Genomic DNA, 18,472 nt, shown 5'->3' with positions numbered 1-18,472 from the left:
AGTACAGGGGTTTCAATACAGTGACACACACGGGGCGTATCTGAGGGTGTGTCCATTACACCCCTTTGCAAAAACAAAAAAAACAAAAACAAAAAAACATTCCAGGTCATCGCACATACGCAGAATATAGTACCTTCTTCCAGCGGGCTAGTTCAAATTAGCGACAGCAAACTGGTGGATAGTAAAGAGCACAGTCACTGGTGGAACAGCCATGGACAGTCAAGGACAAAACAGCGATATCGGTAACTGCTTTTTGACGTTTTATTATGGTACAGAGGCAGACGGTTTTGTAAAAGATACGGTAGTATTTTAACGTAAGGTGCGAGGGGTTTCGAGCCAGATACCTGTCCTCACTACTGGATTATATGTGCATCAGACACCTGTCTGTGTTTCCAGGGGTTTCGAGTCATTGTGTGATATGTGCATATAAATACAACTAAATAAACAATCTATGGTCTAAATAAAATGAATAAACACTAACGAAAATGTAGACTAATGTACTGAACTGCTTTTAAATTAATAAACTCTGTTTGCTTTTGCCACCAGACTGGCTTTTGGTATCTTTTCAAATATGTACATCTTCAGAGCATAGAGTCACAGGCATAGTTTCTTCAGAAGACATTTACATTTATTACATTCATTCACTTAGCAGACGCTTTTATCCAAAGCGACTTACAAATGAGAAAAATACAAGCAAAGCGATATATCAAGCAGAGAACAATACAAGTAGTGCTACCATACAAGATCCAGTAATTGAGTTCCAGAAGAAGCAAAGTGCACAGAGTAGAGGTGTTTTTTTGTTTGTTTGTTATTTTTATGAGTTGCTTAGGTGTTCACGGAAGAGGTGGGTCTTTAGCTGTTTTTTGAAGATGGTGAGAGATTCTGTGGTCCGGATTGTTTATTCCACCACTGAGGAACAGTTAGCATGAAGGTTCTGGAAAGGGACCTTGCGCCACGCTGTGTGGGAACTACTAAACGTAGGAAGATGAAGAGGGGTGTGACATGGGTTCTCGGGCTGGTTGAAGACGAGGCGCGCTGCAGCATTCTGAATCATCTGAAGGTGTTTGATGGAGCTGGCTGGGAGGCCTGAAAGCAGTGAGTTGCTGTAGTCCAGTTTAGAGATAACAAGAGCCTGGACTAGTATCTGCGTAGCCTGTTCGGTGAGGCAGGGTCGGATTTTCTTGATGTTGTACAGAATGAACCTACAGGACCTTGCAGTTGTTGAGATGTGGTCTGTAATGGTCAAGCTGTCATCAAGAATCCCCCCAAGGTTCCTGGCTGTCCTGGTTGGCATGAGCGTGAGTGAGCTGAGCTGTACAGTGAGGTTGTGGTTGATTGAGGGACAGGCTGGGATGACGAGAAGCTCAGATTTTGCCGGGTTAAGCTTAAGATGATGTTCCCTCATCCAGCCCGAGATGTCCGACAGGCAAGCAGAGATGCGTGCAGAGACGGATGGATCGTCAGGCTGGAAGGACAAATAGAGCTGGATGTCATCAGCATAACAATGATATGAGAAGCCATGAGAATCAGTCACCTGCCCTAGAGATGTAGTGTAGATAGAAAAGAGGAGTGGACCCAGAACTGACTCCTGTGGAACGCCAGTTGTGAGTTGCTGAGTTTCAGAAATACCTCCCCTCCATGATACCTTGAAGGACCTGTCAGAGAGATAGGATTCCACCCAGCGCAGAACCGTTTCAGTGATGCCCAGGCTGGAGAGAGTTGTCAGGAGGATCTGATGGTTCACAGTGTCGAAAGCAACAGAGAGGTCAAGTAGGATGAGGGCAGATGATCTAGAGGTTGCTCTTGCTAGTCGTAAGGCTTCAATGACGGAAAGCAGAACAGTCTCCGTGGAGTGGTTGTTCTTGAAGCCAGAAGACCTGAAGCATCTTCTGGAAATCCACAAACGGGCAACTGGCACATCTTACACTGTTTGTTAATTTATCAGTTTCTAAACTAGCTGCATGTTTATTTGTTTGATTGAAATTTTTGATCTTATGGAAAGTTTTGCTGTGACACCCCGATTTTTCTGGAAAGTGGAAGACTATTCAGAACACATTCCTCTTTCTGTTAAAAGAAGGGTGATATATGCTTTCCAGCATGAAAAAAAAAATACAAAAAGGCACCAAAAACAGATGAGTTGGTATGTTCTGTAGTCTGCATACATTTTTATGTAGGAGAGTGGCAAAAATATACATTTACTTCTAGACAAAAGTTTAGGCACACCTATTTTTATTATTACTATTTTATATATATTTTAGAATAATATTTGAAGTCATTTGAAGTAAACCTATGAAAAAGCAAATATAACTAGTGAATATAGAGCTAGTATGGAAATATAAAAGTGCCAAATGTCCTCAAGGCAAAATGGCATGTTGAATCACATAAATTGAATAAAAACATATCGCAATAACAATACTTGAATTTTTCTGCCCAGCAATTTGACACGAATCAAAAAAAAAAAAAAAACACCCAATATCAGTGCTTGAATTAGTTTCCTCTGCAATTCATTGGGTTTGTATATTTTGATTGAAAACAAAATTCCAGCATTCAAAATTCAATGCACACATATTCACCTTCCTAAAATACGGTTCCAAAATATTCAGTCGTTAAAATACCATCTTCATTATTCATCAGGTAATATTTTGACACATTATTTTTCAACCTCACAAATTCATGGCTGCAAAAATTTGGGTTTTAAAATTCAAGTCTTCACATCCGGGTCTCACAGGAAGAGCAATGGATTTCGGATACTATTGTAGCATGTTACTCTGGGCCGGCCCCTAGTGGTGGTTGTGTGAGTAGTGGTGGGATTGTGCAGACAAGCCACAAGAGATGATGAAACAAGCGTTATGTTCAGTTACACTGTTAATCAATACGACAGTATATATATTTTATACAGTTTTTCAGTTATTTTGTCTGCAAGTAAAGATGTTATTCATATCAAATTTGGTGAAATTATGTTAGCTTTTACCACTAACTAACTAGCTTGCTAGTCAAGCACTATGCTTGGTTTATGCTTTGGTCATCTGCATGGAGCCTACATAGGTAAATCGATTTAGCAGAGTAACCTACCAAGCTGAACTACAGGGTATTAGTAATTACCTAGCTAATTATAGTTACAATAATATGACTATAATAGTTCCTGGGAGAGAGAGAAATAGTTTGTATATTTTGTAAAACCTTATTTTGACAGGTCAAAGGTCAAGATCATTATCATCAATCATATTTATGTTGACAGGTCTTGACAGGTGTAGATCAAAGGTCACCACCAGCTGTCATTATCTTGACAAGTGTAATTAAAGATATATATTATTACACATTCTTTCCCATAGATTAATCATTGATTTTGACAGGTGTGGGTCAAAGGTCATCACCAGCTGTCATTATCGTAACAGGTGAAGGTTAAAAATGGATAGTTACACGTTCTTTCCTATAGATTAATCATTGATCTTGACAGGCATAGTTAAAGATATATAATGTCACATGTGTTAGGTTTGTTGTAATCTGTTGTGTTCCCACACATCTGTTTAAATATTTAGGCCATAGCTAATTGATTATTATCAGTAGTAAACTTTAAATCCGGTTCTGGTGCATTCCTGCACACACAAACACACATACCCCTGACCAATCAGAACAAAAGAAATTAAAATTGCTCTATGCGGTAGGTGTCGGTATAAACACCATAAGTTTATAGAAGAAGACGAAGAAGAGGGACTCACCCACCCTTTAATTTTTATTCTGTACTTAGAATAACGTGTGTGAGCTAATAACAGGGCTGATGCTTGTCCTAATGCACCGAAAAAAAAAACTTTCTCTTTTTTGGGAAGATTAGAAAAAAATTTAGAGCATGAAAATATTCAATATTGGGTAATGTAAAACGGATGTACAGCCGGATTTTTTTTCGATGCAGAAAAAGGAACCGTTTTGCTTTTCAAATTCTTGGTCCCAGGTCACATACACTGGAGCCGTGCTACAGAGAGCGTAACTATTAATGAGGGTAACTGGAAAAAGTCCAGAAAATGGTGCAAGGACAAACACATCCAAACAAAAATATGACACACATACACATGTTCTTTCACATAGAATGTATTCATACATAGTATGGTCATGTGCATTACATACACACACACACACACACACACACACACACACACACACACACATCCAACCAAAAATACGACACGCGCACACATATACATATATGCATATACGCTGTTTAGGCTAACACTCCTGAGCCAGGTCAAAAGGTCATCACCAACCGTCATTATGTTACATGTGTTAGGTTTGTTGTATTCTGTTGCCTTCCCACACACACACACACACAAGTTCTTTCACATAGAATGTATTCATACATAGTATGGTCATATGCATTCCCACACATATACATGCATATCACCTGTTTAGGCTATCACTCCTGAGACAGGTCAAAGGTCATCACCAACCGTCATTATTTTAACAGGTGTAGGTAAAAAATTAATATCGGTGGTCCTTCACATAGATCCATATGTTCAACATTTAAAGATGATGTTTTAAAAGAAACGGGTGTTTCGTCCATAATGGTAAAAAAAGAAAAATGATTGTACTCCAATGTGAAATAAATCGGTGGTGACACACTGAGTACATTTCTGTTCCACAGTCTATAAGGATCCCCACCATTAATGTAGTGTGACAAATGTACATACCCTCCGTGACTACATTACTTAAGGTTTAAACATTTTTATTTTGTGATGGCAGCAACACAAAACTGTTGCACATTTGGTATCTGGTGATTTTAGAATTAGGCTCCAACTGTCAAATATGTTTTGTGAATGGCTTTGTCAAGCATAGAGCACGATGGCATGGAAAGAGTATACAAGAGTAATTGGGGTGATCTAATGCTTAGGAGTTCTACAGTACTTCGACTTAGGAACATTCCAACATGGCCCTCAGAGAGGCATTATCTAAGGTACATATATATAATATAGATCAGATCACCAGTCTGTCTTTACCCTCTCCTGATCTGGAGTGAAAATGATTACTTTTTATTTCCTTGTATGGGTTTATGACAGTGAGCAATCATACACTATAAGCCAAAGGTATAGAGGAAGACCAGTTATTTTTAAAGGTTCCAAAATAATTTAACAGTTAAGTCATATTTCCAACAGAACAGAAAGACATTTAGTGTAAACTAGTGTAAAAAAAAAATTCTCTCAAATATTTCAGTGAAAATATTTTTCCATTTTAGATGCATTATATTAGAAGTGATAGCACAGTCTTTGCTGATAAGTTACAAACTCATACTTTATAATAATTTGTTTAGGAGCATCTGAATCTGGCAAAAAAAACCTTTTATTGCATTTAGGAATGCAATAAAAGTTAATAAACAAATTTGGAAGAAATGACTTGTACACGACTGCTGCGGATATTAAGTTAAACCATTTTGTTCAACTTCCATAGAGTAGCAGAAACTTATGGCACCTTATGAATACCATGTGAAGGATTAAGCGTATAAGAAAAGACCAAAAGTAATATAAGATATAAAAGAATATATTAATAAAATATAAGACATTATAATGAAGAAAGATCATAATATTATTTCACAAGGTCTGCCATTCAGCCCTCTTAAGCATAAGAGCATTATCAGTATTGTACGGAAGTTGGGACAGTAGTTAGCTTTCAGATGTCAGATGAAAATCAACTTTTTGAGTCACAGTGCCAAACTACTGGCAGAATATTTTGATCCTTATTTTTCAGCCTGAAGGACTGGCATTTATTTAATAGACAGATTGCACAGCCATATACTTGGTCAGAGGATTTAGGAATTTCTTTAAGAAAGGTTCATTGTTTTTGTTCTTTTATCATAGCTTGAGTTTGTATACTTACTTTGGTTAGTGATTTAAACTGTTTAATTAGGTGGTGACAGATTTCTTTAACAGGAATTGATGATAGGTGAAGATTAAGTTGGTATGCGTGTACAAAATAAAACTGTCTATATGTATATTTGTCTGCTATGTATCTGTTTAAGCACTACTTTAATAGTGATATAAAGAGAGAGAGATACGTATTAACTAATTCATAGAACACCTTTCTACCTTTTCAAGTTCGTTATACATGTTTCTTTTCAAGCATTGTGTTCAGACATTGCAAATCATTAGTCTGAAGGTTAAGGGTTCCTTAGATTTTTGCTTCTTCAGCATCAAAAAAGTCTAAACACAGAATAAACTCAGAAACAATATAACTGGCTGGTTGTGATCAGAATAAAAGGCAATGTGAAAGGTAACTTAATTCCCAATGAGATTTCTCTGTTCTATATGACCTTTCTACAGTATACGCCATCCTAGTTTCCAGCCATCATTACAGCACAAGAGAGGAAATCTCGTTCATCAGGTGTGTGACGTACATCTAGACAATCTGATAACAAACTACACAAAAATTTATGTTGAGAAAATTCAGCTTGCTCTTTGTTCCCAAATAACATTGGACCAGATCCATAGTTTACATCATCTGCCCTCACATATTTAATCTGTATTACAAGTACTGAACAAGTTAGAGGAAGAGAACGTGAAGCTTTACTGTTCATTGGAACTTTATTGTTTATTTGGATCTGTCTTGATTCATTTTCATATTCAGGTTTTTTTTTTATTCATTTTATTATTATTTTTTATGAAGTACCTTCAACATAGGAGAGTCTGGCATCTAACATAACGTATGAATGTAGGAACATGGATTTTCACCATGCGCTCCACTGGCATCCCACCCTAGTTGAAAAGAAAGTCAAACATGTTAAATCTTCAAAGGTCAGACAGTGCAGGAGTAAGGAAAATAAAAGCACATCACCTATTTAGATTATATCTATGATTAAGTTCACATTCAATTAAGAAATGAAGCTCATGTTAAGACTATTTCTTCCAAAGATGTCTTCAGAAGAAATTGATGACCAATTCCCTAGGCATTGTGCCTCAATTTAAAATAAACACTCAGATGCAGATACAGAAGGTATGATAGTGTGCACAGAGGCAAGATAGACAGGAATATTTGAAAGGAAATTTATCATATCTATTAACTATCATATCTTTTTACCATATCTATTTAAATACTTATTAAGATTACTGTGCTATTAAGTGTTCCTTACCAGCTCCTGACTATGACTGTCACAGATAGTTGTGTTTGTGTAATTTTTTGCAGATGCATGTTGTAGTATTGTGTTTATGTTGTCTATGAATCTAATTAATCTCTCATAGGATGCATTTGGGTGTGTTAATTAACCACTAATAAAGTGTTTTAGTTTACTGATTTTCATTCACTCAGCTCAAGCTGAATGACCTATTCCTGCTGATATCTATATTACTACTTTCCAAGCTTTTATCTACACCACCTTTCAAACAAAGTGATGCCCATGTATTGCCTAACCCTAACCTTAGTGAGTGTACCTCCTCACAATCCTTGTGGACAGGCTGAACTTTACTCAAACTAGTAAATTGGTGTGTGATTTCATGAAAAGAAAAGTAGGTTCTGTGTGCATGTTAAATTTATTTATTGGATATAGGCAATATAACTGCTTAAATACCTCCATGAAAATGTCTTCATCATTTGAGCTGTTTGTTTGCACGAATGGTGTGTTTGACTCAATGTGTCTGAGGGAAGTTAATGCACGTAGCAGGATAAATGGAAATAAATCTTCATACCGAGGCACAGATAAAACAGAACACAACAACAGTGCAGGTATGCTTACTGTTTTTATGGATGTACATGTGTGGTCCCTTGCTGAAACAGTTATTCAAACGCCTTGTACAATATATAATGCAATGTAAAGTTTTGTTTGTTTTTTGTTAATTGGAGGGTGGAGTTAGATTTCATTAAACAATTTCAGTCATAGTTGGACAAAGAAGTTCACAAATATCGGAAAAATGTCATTGAGCCATTTGGAGTCAAAAGAGTCAGCTGAGTTGAATGTGACCTGATTCACAAAAATGAGTCAGAATTCCCGTCACTATAGAGACAGAACACATTTTTTGGTGGCCAATCAAAGTCCATGATACAGCTCGCTTCTGAGTGTGAGGACGAGTGTGTTTGAAGTCACGGTTTGTGTTTAGTAAATGTTTCTCAAAATGAGGGAAATAGTTCACATGCAAGCTGGTCAGTGTGGGTATCAAATTGGTGCAAATGTAAATTTAAAACATGCATATTATTACAATTCTTACCGTTTAGTTTTATTAGTTGGTTAACTTCAGGGGGAAAAAAGTGGTTGTTGGAAATGTCTGGGTTACTTAGCAACAAGAATATTAAACAGCAGCAGTTGTCGATGGGTTAACTATTTAAACCACTTTTCTCTTGTTTAACTGAACGTTAACTACGACGTGGCTGATTTATTTCAGGGTTTAGGTCGAAAATAGCTTCTTTTTTGTTTTGTTGTTTTTTATTTGAAATTGCTGCCGATGACTTGACTGCGCTGCTCAAGCAAGCTTGCTAACGTTATAAACATGCTGTAGTAACTGCTGACTATAATAATGGTCTGGTTTTGTAATTTGATGCTGTTGTAGTTTTGGGAGGTGATCAGTGATGAACACGGAATCAACCCGACCGGTACCTACCACGGTGACTTTAACGTGTATTACAACGAAGCCACTGGTAAACCCAGCTATTCATAGCTTCGCCTTTTGTCCAAATAAGCTTACAGTTTAATTGCTCAACTTAAATGCTTAACTGGCCATAGTGAAAGTCTGTCTTGTGGTGAAACAGGTGGAAAGTATGTTCCCCGGGCTGTACTGGTGGACTTGGAGCCAGGGACCATGGACTCTGTAAGATCTGGTCCTTTTGGCCAAGTGTTCAGACTAGTAAACTTCATGTTTGGTGGGTGACATTTATATTTCATTTTATTTTTAATGATTGAAATATTTTTTATTTTATTTTTTTTATCCTTGTTTGCTCATCTCCTTTGTCACATTGTGCATGATTCGGGTGTACTGATCACATTGTGATTTATTTATTTATTTTTGTTTAGGTTTTTCCCCTGCCTCTGAATTTTGGCTAAATGGTGGGATGATTAAAATAATAATAATAATAATAATAATAATAATAATAATAATAATAATAATAATAATAATGGTAATAATAAATACTGTTTGCAAAGACATGCCCAGTTTCTGTAAACCAGTCAAATTCTGATTACTAATCTCCATACCCAAACCCAAATATGCAGTTTCACTCTGAAATAAGTCCCATTCCCTTATATATTGTCTTCAGATCCTTCACAATAATTCAATATCGTGCAAACAACTTACCTAGTGCCTTTTTAGACAATCTGTTGTCACACATACACAGTGCATGAATGCAGGATTTTTGTTTTTAAGGGGTTATGGAGAGATCTGGGATATCCAGGGAGTTTTTGAGCAAGTAAGATGTAGTACTTCCTAAATGATTAAATATATGAATGAGCAAAGTTTTACTTTTCAGAATCCTTCAAAAATATTGTACAACTGTTCATCTGTCCTGTTTAACCCCTGAATGTAAACTAGGTATTTCTTACATGTCCTTTAAAGTGCTACTGAAATAAAATGTTCTTCTAGTTGGGGGTGGGGGGAGATGGCTGGATACAGATGTAAAATATTTGCGGTAAAGTAATATTTTGCTAAACATGAACGCAACATTTTAATTATTATATCTTGTGTCTGGGCCAATTTTGTTATGCTCATAAGCAACGCTGAATGAGTGGATGAATGCAGGCAGAAGGCCCAGTTTACCCCCAATATAATGCAAATTTAGAGAAATGAGGGAAAGAAATGCAAGGTGACATTGAATGAAGAATTGAATAATAATTTTTTCTCATTTTAGATATATAGGTCACAACCAATGTATACAATATATATTTCTTAAGGTGTATCTAGAAAGTTCCAAAAAATGCATTCAAAGATCTGCATATTTTCTTTTGGATAGTAATGCATGTATTAAGCACACATTTTTATATAGATCACTTTAATTGTTTAAAATGGCATGTTTGTGGTGCCTTAATGTTGTAATTTAGCCTTACTGTCCTGCTTTTCACAGGTCAGAGTGGGACTGGAAACAACTGGGCCAAAGGCTGAAGGTGCTGAACTGGTGGACTTGGTGCTGGATGTTGTGCGTAAGGAGCCTGAGAGCTGTGACTGCCTAAAGGGCTTCCAGCTCACTCACTCCTTGTGTGGGGGCACTGGATCGGGCATGGGCACGCTGCTCATCAGCAAGATCCGTGAGGAGTATCTCGACCGCATCATGAACACGTTCAGTGTTGTGCCATCTCCTAAAGTCTCAGACACTGTAGTGGAGCCCTACAACGCCACTCTGTCTGTGCACCAATTGGTGGAGAACACTGATGAGACGTACTGTTTATGAGACTTTCTATGTGAATACAGCAAGAAGCTTCATCAGCTATACATAATCTTTATTTCCAATTGTTTTATATAAATGTGAAGTCAGGTGTTGCGATAGTGTGTAAAGAAATTAAGTTCAATTTTTATTTATTTAGTTTGACCTTGGTATTGGTGAATGAAAATACTCACTTTATTATGAGTATTGATTACCCTGACCCTATGTAGGTTAAACAATTTGGGAAATGGATACTTGTAATGAGGCTATGTGTTAGACATAATACATAGCAATAATACAATGATAAACTTTTTTTTATTATTATTAATTCAAATAATAGAAATCCCCCCCTCCCACTTTAGGGGGGGAGGCAGCTTGGATGGAAGAACATACCACCATTAAATGTAGCCTATAAATTGAAAAACAGGAATAAAACACAAATCGATTCATTTCTTGTCAAAAATGCTCCGTAGCCTTTCAGGGCCTCATGTCAACAGATTGGCTATACCTAAACATACACACTACAATACTAACTAGTATTTAAAAATGGCACGTAACCTATAGCATGATGTTTCAGAATTGTTTAGGAAGTTAGTAGGTGCATTAGGTGTATTTCTCCAACAGATGGGGCTATTGTTTTAATCTTGCACTACTACCTGAGCTTTTTTATAGGGTCTAAAAATTTTAATCCGTTATTAAGAATCAAGATTTAATCACGTATGAAGACTAGGCAGGAAATATAAGCCAAGAGATATTCTTTATTAATGTACATTTTAAGTGTGAAATATTTTAAGAACAGAAACAACAGTAATGTGTAACACATCTTAATATCTTTTAGTCATTAAGAGACATTAAATCACTGTTGTCATAAATTAATCCGTGAATATATTTCAATTTCATACAGGGATTATAGAAAAGTTCTCAGTTTGCAATAACGTATTCTTCAATGAAAAATGTTAACCTTTTTTTGTTAGTTTTTTTGTTTTTGATAGCCGTTGTTGGTAGCAAGGATGACAAAAGGTACAGGGAACGAAAGCCTCAAAAATGAACAATCATTTTCATTTAATGTATTTGAAAACAAGAACATTACTCTAAATTGTACCAGCGAGATTTTACTCAAGATTCAGCATTGTAGCAACTCTAGGGGGACCCCCAACATCATGGGGGACAAATGGGTCATTTATCCCAGACATGTAGAGGTTGGGGGTCTAGGGGATCAACTGATATGGAATAAGAGTATCTGATCAAAATATGTTGGTGAAAATGTACAGTACTGTGCAAAAGTCTAGGCACCCTTTTTTTAGTACAAACTTTGTTACAGATTTTTATTTTATGACTTCTACATTATGCATGTTCTCCCCATGCTGCAGAAGTTTCCTCCGGGTACTCCGGTTTCCTCCCCCAGTCCAAAGACATGCATGGTAGGCTGATTGGCATGTCCAAAGTGTCCGTAGTGTATGAATGGGTATGTGAATGTGTATGTGAGTGTGTGCCCTGCGATGGATTGGCACCCTGTCCGGTGTGTACCCAACCTTGTGCCCGATGCTCCCTATGATAGGCTCCAGGTTTTGCCGTGACCCTGAAAAGAATAAGCGTTATAGAAGATGGATGGATGGATAGACTTCTACATTATTGGGTCAGTACAAAAACATTTTAGATTTCAAAACATGAAATTAAATGAAATGTTACAGAAAAGTGTTTGTATGTCAGTAAAGAAAGCAGCATATTATGTAAGAGACACGTTTCAGACAAAAAAACACACACACACAAACAATGAAGGCTGCTGGATTTTGCTGCAAAAATAAGAAGCGAGTGCAACAGACAAAGTCTCCAGAAGAACCGTGTCTGGTTCTATAAGAAGCTCAATAAAAATTACAGCTAATTTCCTTATAAAACTGCACAAACTGTACCTGAGGTTACCCTTTTTTTTAAGCAAAAGGTCGTCACACAAAATATTGAGTTTGTTTAATTTGTTACTGTTTACTGCTCTTTATAGTATTTTTATTCATGTAGAAACATTTAATTTCATTATTTTTGAAGGCATCTTTGCTCTACAGCATTTCTTTGCATGTGCCTAAGACTTTTGCACAGTACTGTATGTTTTATTACCTGGCTGACATTGTTCTAGTTAAAAAAAAATAGCTCTACTGTATAATAGGAAAGATGATTTTTGAACAGCTAGTATTCATTTAGAAGCAAGATGCTCCAATTTGGGCATAGAGCTAAGTGGTTAAGGGTCTTGTTGAAGGGATGAATAATGTTTTAAACATCCATGATATTTGCAGTGTGAAACTTTACACTATCTAGTACAGAATCATGTCTGCTTAACCAACATTGCTTCATTATAAAATAGATAACATTTTATTAATCAGTCCATACAGGATTTTGTGGATTTTTTTGTGTGTGTGTGATTGTTGTGGAAAAAAAAAATTTGATTTTGCTGTGGGTTTTTTTCAAAATTTACAATGCAATATGTGGATCTTTTGGTCCTATTTTTGTGGAAAGCTATTTGAATTGACAAAATTGCAATTTCACTAAATTATTTTGCATGGCCTTTTGCAGAGATGTTTGTTGGTAAATGAGACCTTTTATCTGTGTTCATGTTTGACGCACGTGACTCAAAGAGTGCGTTGGTTGAATATGTGTTGTGATTACATCACATGACGTATCTTGGCCCAAATATGTGGAAAATCTGCAGTAATTCTGAAAAATTGCTAGCTCCTCCAAATATTGCAGAGTTTGCATTAATTTCTGCAATCGCAAAATCCTGGAGGGACTGATTAATGCTAGATGGGAACTCTATCTATCTATAAACCTTAACTCTACTAGGTTTGCTAAGAAGAATTAGCAAAAACACAGAAATGTAGTTAATATTAGTTAACATGTTTGCCTCCCACCTCCGAGGTTGGGAGTTCAAATCCTGCCTCTGCCCTGTTTGCATATTCTCCCCGTACTTCAATGGTTTCCTCCCCAAGTCCAAAGACGTGTTGTAGGCTGACTGGCATTGTTGTGAATGGGCGTGTGAATGTGTGTGCGATTGTGCCCTGCCATGGGTTGGCACTCCGTCCAGGGTGTCCACTGCCTTGTGCCACAAGTTCCCTGGGATAGGCGCTCCTGCGACCCTGTGTAGGATAAGAAGTATGGAAAATGGATGGATGGGTGAGAATTCACTGGGTATGGATGGATACCCACTATGCCACCCTTACTAAGAAATTACAGTTTACTCATTTTTTGTTGTTTTTTTTCAGAACAGTATATATTTGTATACAGATATGTGTGTGATCAGCCATTCAAAAATTATTTTAAAATGCTAATTGTTAAAGTAAAAATATATATATATTTTAAATTCCTCAGACTACGATGTAAATGTACCCTACAATGTACCCTACATGGTACAACAATCAAAGATTATTGAATGTGTTTTGAAAGTACACTACATCATCTAGGTCCTATAAGTAAAGATTTTTTTTTTTTTAAAAGGAAGAAAAAAAAAAAAGAAGGATAACAAGAATCAGAACTGCGAGGAAGAAAACGGGACCAAAAACCATGGAATGAGAAACACAATGATCAAAGGCTTGGTAAGGGTATGGCGGAAAACACAGAAACATACAATACATCGTGCCGAATATCCTGGAGTGATAATAACGTTACTGTTTTGTGTTTTCTTTCCATCCCTCTCGATAATATGACATAGACAGTCTTCCTCTGTTAACGAGTACCAACTCTGTATATATTGAACCTCTGCGAGCGAGACTTCCCATATTCCGTTTAAATCTTTTGGTTTGGCAAATTTAGTAGTGTAATGCTATTATTAGGGTAAATATCCAATGACGCGTTGCTTGGAAGGGTCACAAAGAATTCACACTCTTTCATGGTTTAATGAATACAGATTTCAGTTTTGTTCACGACGATACTTTTGTTATGTTAACTACGTCTTCGACCGGAACCCAGAAATTAAATTTATCGGGCCACCCCACCGGTTTCTGGTCTTTTCAGACAAGATTTTCTCAATTTTAAACGTCTTGTCCTTCCCAATAATGATCTTTTGTAACTCGGGTTCATAAAATGTTCCCTCAATTTTTTAACCATCATAGTCTTGTAATTTATATACCAGGGCATCTCTCGGTATCTGTTTGGAGATTTAAAGGTTTTAAATACATTGACCTCGACGGGTTTCATTTTGATGCTGGAATGGTGATTGTGATTGTACACTTGAATCAAATCCTGGACTATGTCGGTGTATTTTCTCATGTTAAAAGCAGTAAAATATCTCCACATCCTGGTCTTTAGCATTCTGTTGAACCTTTCGCACACCGGTGCTTTTTGCCCCGTACCCGTAGCAAAGTGAACAATGTCATGTTTTTTCATTTTTTCATTTCATTGTTTGAAAATTTTTGTTAAAAAACTCCTTCCCTTGGTCAGTTTGTAGTTTTTTGGGGACTCTACCTTCCTTTAGAATGGAATCAAAGGCTTTAGTTACCTCGAGTCCGGTCTTTTTTCATAGCACACATACCCAGGCATATTTGGATAAAATATATATGCACGTGATCATAAATTTTGCGTTGTCATTACTCTCTGACAGGTTGCTCATATCGACTAAATCAGCTTGCCATTGTTCATCGATGTTCTTTACAAAAACCTTGTTTCTTTTAAACTTTGAAGATACTGGTTTATGTAGACTGTACACATCCTGCTCTGCTAGAGAGAGAATTGGTTTGTATATTATGTAAGCTAATAAAATTCACTAATTGGATGTGACAGGTCTAGGTCAAAGGTCATCAAATCTAATTATGTTGACCATTTTTATTTTTGAATTAGCTGTCGTTAATGATCATCACCAACTGTCATGTTCTTAACATCTGTCGTTAATGATCATCATTATCAATCCTAATTATGTTAAGAGTTGTATATCAAAGATGTTACATACATTTTGCACTTATGATCTGCACTTATATCAAGTAATCATATTATGTTGAGTCATGTACACATATGGACTACACTTAGATCAAAAAATCATATTATGTTGAGAGAATCACGCCAAAGATAATATTACATATGGTCTACACGTCATTAGCAACCGTCATTTTCTTAACAGTTGTAGGTCAACACCAACATTTTCTTAGCAGTTGTTGATTAAAATGGATAATGGTTTATATAATAAAGGTTTGTTGTAATCTGTTGCATTCCCACACACGCGCACACACACACACACACACACACACACACACACACACACATACGCACACACACACGGAACATACCTCTGACCAATCAGAACAAAAGAAATTAAAATGCTACATCCAGTAGGTGGCAGTATATACACCATAAATTTATAGAAAAAGAAGAAGAGGCTGACCACACCCACCATTTTGATTTAAAATACTTTGTACTTACAACACAACATATGAGTTTTCAACATGGCTTGCCCTAATGCACCGATAAAAGTTCACTCATTTTTGGGAAGATTAGAAAAAAATTTAGAGCTTGAAAAGGTTCAATATTGGGTAATGTCAAACGGTTGTACAGCCGGATTTTTTTTCGATGCAGAAAAAGCAGGCGTTGTGCTTTTCAAGTTCTCGATACCGGATGAAATGCTAACTTGTGGTTCTGTCCTTCGAGTGAGTTATATCTATTTTCCTCTTTGAGACACCTATAGCCTCCGTTATAAATGTATGCGATGACTATAGCTTTCTTAAGCTGATAAACCGCTGAGTCCGCCGGGTCTAATAAATAAATTATTTCATTAATGATAAAGTTGCTGAATCCAGCGATTAGCCCCATTAAAAAAAAAAAAAAAAAAAAAAGATAAATAAAGTTGTGAGTCAGGCGGCTATAAAAATAAATAAAATAAATCGCCGGAGTCCGGCGACATAAATCTGTTTCAATAATAAGTTCATAGTTAATTGATGTGTAGACATAATATGGTGTATAGATATAAGGTTGATGCGTATTTAGGTTAAAGATATGTAAGATTTCATACGTTCTGCACTTACGTAAGCTTACATATGGACTGCACTCAATCATATTATGTTGAGACATGTACACATGGACTGCAATTAGATTTTTAAAAAATCATATATTGAGTCATGTACACATATGGACTACACTTAGATAAAAAAAAATCATATTATGTTGAGTCATGTACACATATGGACTACACTTAGATAAAAAAAAAATCATATTATGTTGAGACATGTACACATGGACTGCAATTAGATTTTTAAAAAATCATATATTGAGTCATGTACACATATGGACTACACTTAGATAAAAAAAAAATCATATTATGTTGAGTCATGTACACTTATGGACAGCACTTAGATAAAAAAAAATCATGTTGAGTCATGTACACATGGACAGCACTTAGATAAAAAAAAAATCATGTTGAGTCATGTACACATGGACAGCACTTAGATAAAAAAAAAATCATGTTGAGTCATGTACACATGGACAGCACTTAGATAAAAAAAAAAATCATATTATGTTGAGATATGTACACCAATGATAACTGCACTTAGATCAAGTAATCATATTATGTTGAGACATGTACACATATGGACTACACTTAGATAAAAAATCATTATGTTGAGTCATGTACACATATGGACTGCACTTAGATAAAAAAAAAAAAAAAAAATCATATTATGTTGAGATATGTACACCAAAGATAACTGCACTTAGATCTAGTGATGCACCAAAATGAAAATTCTTGGCTGAAGCTGAAACCGAATATAATGAACAACTTGGCCAAATACCGAACACGTTTTTTCGCGTTTTTTCCATTTATTTTACCATTTTTTTCACCATTGCATGAATTAAATAGTCAAAATTTTACTATTTTGTCTTGCTTTTCAAAGAAAAAAAAAAATCAATTACAAAAAAAAAAAATCAATTACAACAACTACAATTTCAAAATATTTATTTAACACTGAACATTTTTTTCCATTCCAGTAGGTATAGGCTACAAGGCACAATATAACTTTAAATAAATAAATTAGTAAAATAAAAATATTTTGACGTGGTCATCTTTGAGCCCCCCTTGAATAGCTGATGTTAGGCCTATAACTGACTGCTGAAAGAATGTAACACTCTGTAGCCTAAAACAAAAAAAGTGCATTAAAACGTGCATTGACAAGAGTGCAAAAAAAGGTTAAATTCGGTTATATACGGCTGATTATATTCGGGATATATACCGCTCGTGTCCCTGTACACCTCGCGGAGTATTATAGTAGATATAGTATAGTTAGATACGTTGTTAATGTGATGTTCCCTTAAATAAATACGTCTTTAGCTGCTTCCGTACACTACTCCCTTATGTCTCACGATGTGACAGAATACTCTGGAAGAGAAACAAAACAAACGCACGTATCCACAGTAAACAATGTCACGGTTGTCAACATCCGAAGAGCATGCGCTCATGCACGTAGTTCGTGCATGTGCGCGCCCCCTCATCGCTCCGAGCGTGCTGCCGGAACAGGAGGTTGTGAAATTCGCGCATCTCACTCTGGTTGCTAGGCTATTTAGCACGTCATCAAACACGTCATTGTTCGGTCAAATTTATTCGGCCTTTTCACTTATAATTTCAGTTGCCGAACATTTGGTGCATCCCTCCTTAGATCAAGTAATCATATTATGTTGAGTCATGTACACATATGGCCAACACTTAGATCCATACGTTGTTCTGTACATATGGTCAGCACTTTGAGACGTACGATCATTGTGCATTCTACACGCACATAAACGCATATGGCCTTGTCTATAAAAGTCAGACACTCAGTTTGGAAAATCGGCAAAGGATCGAAAGAAGTTCCAGACTCTACTCTTCAAAACTTCCAGACACCATAGATTTATCAGCAGGTAAGATGTGTTTTAAACAATTAAATAGAATGTTTATGTAATTATCCATTTGATATAACCCTAACCTTTCTGAGTACAACAATCATTATCCTTATCCAGTCATTATGTAAGTAAAAAAAAATCATCATATTTTAATAATATCAGATTTTATCCATCTTGATTACCTTTCTCCACATATACTGACATGAATTTCCAAGACATCAAGGCCCATTTCTTCCTGGCATATAAGACAGCAAGCCTATTAATAGGCACATTAATACAAAAATATGAAATAGACATGGATACAAAAGTAACT

The 18,472-nt window shown here is 36.1% G+C and overlaps 1 protein-coding gene and 1 pseudogene across 8 annotated transcripts in view; both read left to right on the top strand.

The window, feature by feature from the left end:
• Window positions 1–185: 185 nt before the first annotated feature.
• LOC108276656 (tubulin beta-4B chain-like) lies at window positions 186–15,437 on the top strand (annotated as a pseudogene).
• Window positions 15,438–15,655: 218 nt separating this feature from the next.
• Window positions 15,656–18,472, top strand: part of LOC128635196 (uncharacterized) — a 21,691-nt gene continuing 18,874 nt past the window's right edge. For 4 of the 8 annotated variants that reach the window (XR_008398097.1, XR_008398099.1, XR_008398098.1 and 1 more), the window contains exon 1: window positions 15,657–18,177. The gene's annotated coding sequence lies outside the window, so the exon portion shown is untranslated. Of the gene's footprint in view, window positions 18,178–18,472 lie in introns of all 8 variants that reach the window. The other 4 variants (XM_053686850.1, XM_053686851.1, XR_008398096.1 and 1 more) reach the window with 2 other exon arrangements.

This window comes from Ictalurus punctatus, chromosome 16 (assembly GCF_001660625.3).
Source record: "Ictalurus punctatus breed USDA103 chromosome 16, Coco_2.0, whole genome shotgun sequence".
Classification (NCBI taxonomy): domain Eukaryota; kingdom Metazoa; phylum Chordata; class Actinopteri; order Siluriformes; family Ictaluridae; genus Ictalurus; species Ictalurus punctatus.
The sequence above is the reverse complement of the archived record's forward strand: the minus strand, read 5'-3'. Positions and strand labels throughout refer to the sequence as shown.